The 6,998-nt window shown below is 51.8% G+C and overlaps 1 pseudogene; it reads right to left on the minus strand.

Moving 5' to 3' along the window:
• Window positions 1–55: 55 nt before the first annotated feature.
• Window positions 56–174, minus strand: LOC111731457 (annotated as a pseudogene).
• Between the last annotated feature and the right edge of the window lie 6,824 nt (window positions 175–6,998).

Raw genomic sequence — 6,998 nt, forward strand, 5'->3', positions numbered from 1 at the left:
CAATCCTGCATCTGTTTTTATTATTCTCTTCTTTCCCTTTTATGGATTTTTTTACCTCATACGGCACCCGGTCTTCCTAGGCGGTCTCCTGTCCAAGTACTCACCAGGCCCGACCCTGCTTAGCTTCCGAGATCCGACAAGATCAGGCTTGTTCAGGGTGGCGTGGCCGTAGACCCTTTTATGTGTTTGTACTGCATCTGCATCTACTTTGTTGTTTTTTTATAAGCTTTTCAGTCCCTGTATTATCATCTCCAAGGAAAAAAGATGACAGTCTCTGATTCCAAAGCATCATAAAGCACAAACATCTATAAGGTGCTCACTGAGAAAGACAGGATAATTATATTCGTTACTGAGCTGACATGAAATTACTTGAAACTCAGACTGTGTACACATACACATACACACACACACACACACACACACACACACACACACACACACACACACACACACACACACACACCAGTACCTGTTTCACTACTGGGCACACAGGAAATGGCTAATGTTATAAATTATGGAGGAACTTAACATAGGTCCCTCAGCCAGGAAGGCTCCGACTATACTGGAATTTAACTCCCGTGTCATACAAATGTGTAAGAATATACAAGTCTGGTTTTTTTGGTTTTTTTAGTAACCCAGTACCCTTAATACCTGATCATTAATGCAGGAATGTTAAGAAAAGGAGCCATGCATTTGAGAGGGCCTTTTATCTTGAATTTTCAGGGAAAGAATATCTGTATAATTTTTGTATTTTTGATAAAGATAAGCTTTAAACCTGAAACAATGTAATTTACTTGTTGTTCCTTTGTGACTGATCATGCTGGAAAATTAACAAATCAAGAAGAAAAAATGTGTTTGCCGTGGTCCCGGTGGTGATGCAGAGATTACTTTCACAGTATTCATACCTTCAGTTTCCCTCAGCACCTTGTGCTCGGGATGAGCATTTGGAGTCTGACTGATAGTTGTACTGGAAAGTACTAATCTTCACGCAGCGTCAGAGAATTCCCGCGACTGTATTTGGCTTGGTTCAGGCTCACTGAATTATTACGGTTTATGTTTCTGCAGTCTCCTGCAAAGGACACTTTAATTGTGCATTTCACTCCTCTGGAGTTTCAGGGGAGGCCCCTGTCGAAAGCATCCACCCCGGGCCAGGGCACACACTGTCCTCCGGATGCACGGTGACCGTCAATGAACACGGCTGTAACACGGTCCCCCAGGGATTGCTCTTACCGCCCTCGTATTTCGTGATACAGTCGATGGTTTGCACGGTCACTACATAACCAAAGAGGACCAGCTTCTGGATCCTGGCCATATTCCCTATCGGTGAAAAAGCCTGACTCTGACAAGACGAAGGTCTGTCGCGCACACATATTACTATGGAAATGCGGGATGAGAAGCCAAACCCGAAGTCACCCTCAGCAGAGAACACGACGTCCTTGCTCTGGCGGAAGCTTCAGGCTTCATGTTGGAAGCCATCTCCAGTAGATCGAATGGCTGCACTTAAAAGAATGGCTTCAAATTTCTTTTTCAAGTGCTGCTGAGTTCCTCTATTGAAATTTTGTGTTATTCATTCCTTTTCAGACTTTTTCCCATTTAGCTCATTCATATTACTGCCTTATTCCTGGTACTCCACAATGCTCATATTAATAGGAATACTCTTCTGCCCTTAGTTCGTGTAGAAACTGGCCGGCTGACTACCCGCTGCAGCTTGGTGGGAAGCACACAAAAAAAATCCTTCTCCCGTACTCCCCTGCCTATTGGGGGATCAGAAATTTTCATCATTACAGTAGGGTTCTTTTGGCATTTTGAGATGGCTTTAAATATCAAGGTCTACTTTTGAAACTGCACACAACCTCAGGGAGCACCGCGTGATGAAGCCACACGGAAGCATCGCCACCCCCGGCTGCCCGCGCCACGCACATTCTGTCTGTGCCTTCGCACGGCCCTCGTCTGCGCTCTGACAGCAAAGCCCCTCGCATCTTCCCGGCCAGCTCACACGCAGCCTCGTCTGCAGAGCTGCTTCCGCCTTTCCTAGCTGAGTCCGTCATGAACCTCTTTCACACTGACGCTGAGCTCCGATAGGGCCTCTGATGTTTCTGGCTAAGTGACAACAGGACATCCAGGAAGGATGCCTCTGCTCCTCTGTGCAAACACGAATCGCCGGTGTCACAGCTTGCTCTGTTTTTATTGTCCTTAGCAAGTGATGTGCATGTGATATAATGAATGTTCTGTCGTGATATGGCAAAAGAAACGATCCTTTTCTTCATTTCGTCCAAAGTGCTTGGCTGCATAAGCGCGGTCGTTGGCACGGTGCGCCTACACGCGGCGACAAGAGTTTTGTGCGTAGAGAGTGTCGACTGAAAAACGCGGACCCAACAATCTGGGCTGCATCGATCTCTACCAGCGTCTCGCGACACCCACAGGGAAGAGAAGCTTTGGAGGATGACAATTATTTGAGGACGGAAAGTGTGTGGTGCAGGCAGCCGGGAGTAGCCATGGACTGGATGGAGCATAAGAGTGAACGTGAACTCTGTCCTCGAAAAAAAGTGCAATTACACCAGCAAAATTCTTAGAGCAGCTGCATTGGAAAACGTCATCCGATCATTTAGGGTCCACTGGCAACGGGAGAAGGAAAGGAGGGCTCGGGTCCCAGCTCAAGGAGACTGCTGAATCGAACCAACTCGATGCCATTAGGAGGTGTCGCCAGAGCTTTGTGCACTTTGCCGTTAACACACGCTCTGCTTCGAGGCGGCGCCAGACGAGAGCTGGCAAAGCTGCACTGGCCACGCGGGATCTCCTTCCTCACGCCCACAGCCGTCTTGTTTGGTGCGCCCACCTCAGGGGTTCGCTCCAGGCTCTTTCTCAGATACCCACGTCCGCTATGGACTCTGTTCTGCGAATGCACTAAGCGTCCGTCCCTCTAACGAAGCGATCCCGGCTTGGGCTCCCCTGTCTGTGTCTCTCTCTCTTTCCACGTGGTGTGGTGTCAGTAAACACTGGTTGGGTAAGTTAATTAATGGCTCTAGTTACAGAGCATAAAGGAAAAGCGCTGACTTTGATTACAGAGACTGGGGAAAGCATCACCGCCGAGCTGTGACAGCGCTGCTTGACATCAGAAAGCTCCAAACTGTTCTCTGGATCGGGTCCAAACTAACCCTCACGATCCCGTCTCCTCTCCGGCCGCCCCTGCTCCAGCTGGAGCCACTGACCAGCTCGCCTTCCGTCCCTCTGACGTTCCTCCCCTTAACTCTTCATCCATCTCACTTCCCGTCGTTGGCAAACTCATTCTCTCCGCTGGGAAGCTCGCCCCGCCATCCTCCCGCAAAGCCTCAGACACAGGGAGCTCCCTGACCACTGGACGTCATCACCAGAGGCTGGGGACACCTTTCGTTTGTGGCCAGTTTGAAAAGGGACTGAAAGTTAACGGTGAAACCAAGATCTGTCAGCAGCTCCCGTCTGTGCTGAGCTTGGTTCTCCCCCGCCCTCCGTCCCCACCCACCTTCTCCTGAACCGACCTCAGGCTGCAAGGCACAGGGACTGACGCGCACTTCCCAGCCACATACTCCAAAGACGCATTTGTGGGTTGGGGTTTGTTTTGCTTTCATTTTGTCAGTGACTTTAACTTTCCTCCTGTCGGACGCAAATCCCTTCGGTTTGCCTGGCTTAGTCAAGGTCATTCCCACTCAGTGCCATTCCTCACGTCACTCGAACTGTGACATTTGGCAGTTTCAAAACTTTCAAAAAAGTTTATGTTCCATTCCTGAATAACCCCATGCTTCTTATTACCAGCAACTTTAAAGCATGATTTTTTACCTCTAGGTCAGAATGGGGTTAAGAATGTTAACTCGGAACAGTTCGAAACGAAGTGCAACGTGGTAAATAAACCACGGACGCACAGATGGGTGGAGACGAGACCCTCAGCCACGCCCACGTGATGGTGACAGCGCCTGTGCTGGCATACGTGGTCTCTGCAGCACAGCTGGGCTGGAATTTGGGGCCGGTCCTTAGGTCGAGAGCTCACTGCTGGCAGCAGTCACAGGTATCAGAGTTCAGAACCAGCTTGCGGGACCGGGTATGGCTCTGCGGCCTTTGAGAAGTTACTCCAATCTCTGTCGCGGCACAGAACTGAGGGCTGTCTAACACTCACTTCCTATGCCAAACCGAACTTCCACTCCCATGTCAAATAAAACAGCTCTTTAGGGCTGTCTGTGGTGCGTAACGTGGCGACTTATTTCATAGGAAGTCACACGGCGGGACGAGCGGACAGAAGAGCTGCTGGCGGGAGCGAGGGCCAGGGGAAGACAGCGCCGGAGACTCAACACTCCGTCTGCGAAACGCAGGTAACACTGATAATGTCCGCACTGATCGGCGTGCAGTATTAAGAGACTGGAAACATGGGACCCTACTGTGCGTGTTGGCTACAGTTAGTGCCATGACTGGCAGCGACGGAGCTCAGGGTTTGACTGTAGACAGCTGATGACAGCGTTGGAAAGATCACTGCCGCCAAGGGGACCGAGGCTGGGAACTGCCAGCAAGGTGGCGATCAGTGCTCAGGCACTAACATCTCCGACAGGTGACAGACATGAGGACGGAAAGGAAACCCTCGGCCAAGAGCTAAAACCTTCCACAATGGAAGGAAAACGACAGAGCAGTGGGAAGAGAACGCTGGCACAGCCAGACAGCGTCCAGAGGCTCTAGAAGGCTCTCAGGAGCGGGAGGGAAAGTGGTTTCAACGTTGCACTGGGCGAAGGAAGTTCCAGGACCCAAAGTAACAGCATAAGAGTAAAAGCCTCCAACTGCCAGGGCTCCAAGGCAGTGTCCCCAAGAGCCAGCCAGGTCTCAGTCAGCGGTGTACAAGGAACTCAAGACTCGGCTGAAGACGGAGAGTCTGCAAGTCGAGGCATGGGGTTACAGGGAGAGCACGAAGCGGGAGTGAGGGGACGAACGGTCTGGAATGTTCCATGGAGTTGGGCGTGAGGCTTGGACTTCCGGGGCTGATGGAGGTAAGCTGAGTTGGAGGGATGAGGGGACTGGCCCCCAGAGTCTCTTAGAGAAAATCAGGCCAACGGGTCAAGCTCTGGTCCTTTGTAGACACAGGACTAACCAAGGAAAAGGAAAAAGCCTCAGTCCTTCACTGGGTGATGGCCGCGGAGGTAGGGGTGAGTGTGAGGAATAAATACACCTCCAATAACAGTATTTCTCCCTCAGTATCTCCTTTTTCATCATGTTTTGAGAATTCCAGGATCTAGACAACATCTGGTGCGTTTTAATGGGATGCAAGTCCACTTACTTCCTACTCTTGCAGCCCTTACGGTCTGCTCTCTAGTGCTGAATCATCTGTCGTTCTGTTGCCCCGCTAGGCACCCTCAGACCCTGGGTGTCTGTAATCTAAGGAGGAGGTGCAGGGGCACTGATAATACGAACAGCGTGGAAATGCCTGTCTTCTCTCACTGGGCGTCACGTTTTTGAGGTTCATGCACGTTGAGGCAGGTGTCAGTACTTCCTTTGTGTGGCTGGGTAATATCCATTGCATGAGTATTATTTATCCATTTTATTTGTCCATTCATCAGCTGACGGGCATTTGGGGTGTTTCCACCACTGGCCACGGGGCAGCATCGTTCTGAAACTGGTTGTGGTGACAGGTGGGAATATTCTAAAGGTCACTGAGCCGCACACTTGAAATGAGTGAATGGCATGGTACGTGAATTCTATCTCTATAAAGTTGTCACCCACAAGAGACAGTGGCAGAGTGATGCACAGGTGTATTATATATACACATACACTCTAAAAATTATCATTCTTTTATGATGTTTTGACAACTTAAAAAACAACCACCACCATTAAAACACCTCTCGGGCTGGAGAGAGACACCTCTCCTGAGCCAGGCTGGTCCTCGGGGCCTGGCCCACGAGGAGCGAGGCTTTCACAGGAAAACTGCCAGCCCAGAGCCCGGCTTTCCCAGCCTCATCTGCACACCCGGGGGGCAGTATCCCTCCACCTCAGTCACCCTGGGCCGAGAGCCCCCGAAATTGTCCGAACCCCCAGGCTTGCGCTGTTAGCCTACCCTGTCCAGCCTTTCCCTCGGTGACTCCAGCAAGGGTCCAGCCTCAGCTTGCCCCTCACTCCTGCCCATCCTGCTGCTCCCTCATGTGGCCCCGGGATGGTGAGAACGGTAAGCTCTGCCTCCCCAGTCTGTCTCCGCTTCCTCCTGGGGCCGCACCAGCTTCCCCCACACCCACCCCGCACCTTCGTTCCCAGGACACGGGATGTGAAGCAGCACAAAGAAGAGGCACCAGTCAGAGCTGGCAGGTCGAGGAGGTGATGGAGGCGACTTCTCAGGAGAGACGGCTCTGCACTACATCTGCCAAATGAGCAGGGGACAGCCGGGCGGGGAAGCTGGCTGGGGAGGGTGTGCCACCGAGCGCACCAGGATAGAAACAGCACCTCGCCGGCAGGGAGCGACGCGGGCCTGGACGTAGCCCGAGGAACACCGGCGGTGCATGGAGCAGGGGCTGGCGAGCTGCTCTGCTTGGGCAGCGCCGTGAAGACTGGTCCGCACAGCGTCAGGCCGGAGGCAGGGAGGCCAGCGAGGAGGCGGCCCAATAACGCCGAAATCCAGGCAACATGGCGAGCAGGGGACATGAGTGGGCGTCAGTCGCTGTGCAATCCAGAGACAGAAAGCATGAACCTCGGTGGTTAGAACGCCCACCTCCAGTGAAAAGGCCACCGAACCATCTTCCTCCGAGTGACACAGATTGGTAGACCGGAAGCCACTATTCCAAGTGTAAAACGAGAACAGTCAGCAGGTGGAAGGGGTCATCTCAGTGTCGGCGCTAATACGCTTTGCGTCTTGCACTTCAAAGAATGCCAGGATGTCCCATTGCATCTGCCTTAATCTCCTCCGTATCATAGTGATGGGCATCGCACCTGAACTGGCTCTGTTCTGGTAAAAGATCTGGTTCTGTTCCAACCTGATTATGCGAATGTGGGGTGAAACG

Source organism: Pteropus vampyrus, unplaced genomic scaffold (genome assembly GCF_000151845.1).
Source record: "Pteropus vampyrus isolate Shadow unplaced genomic scaffold, Pvam_2.0 Scaffold377, whole genome shotgun sequence".
In the NCBI taxonomy this organism is placed as follows: Eukaryota; Metazoa; Chordata; class Mammalia; order Chiroptera; family Pteropodidae; genus Pteropus; species Pteropus vampyrus.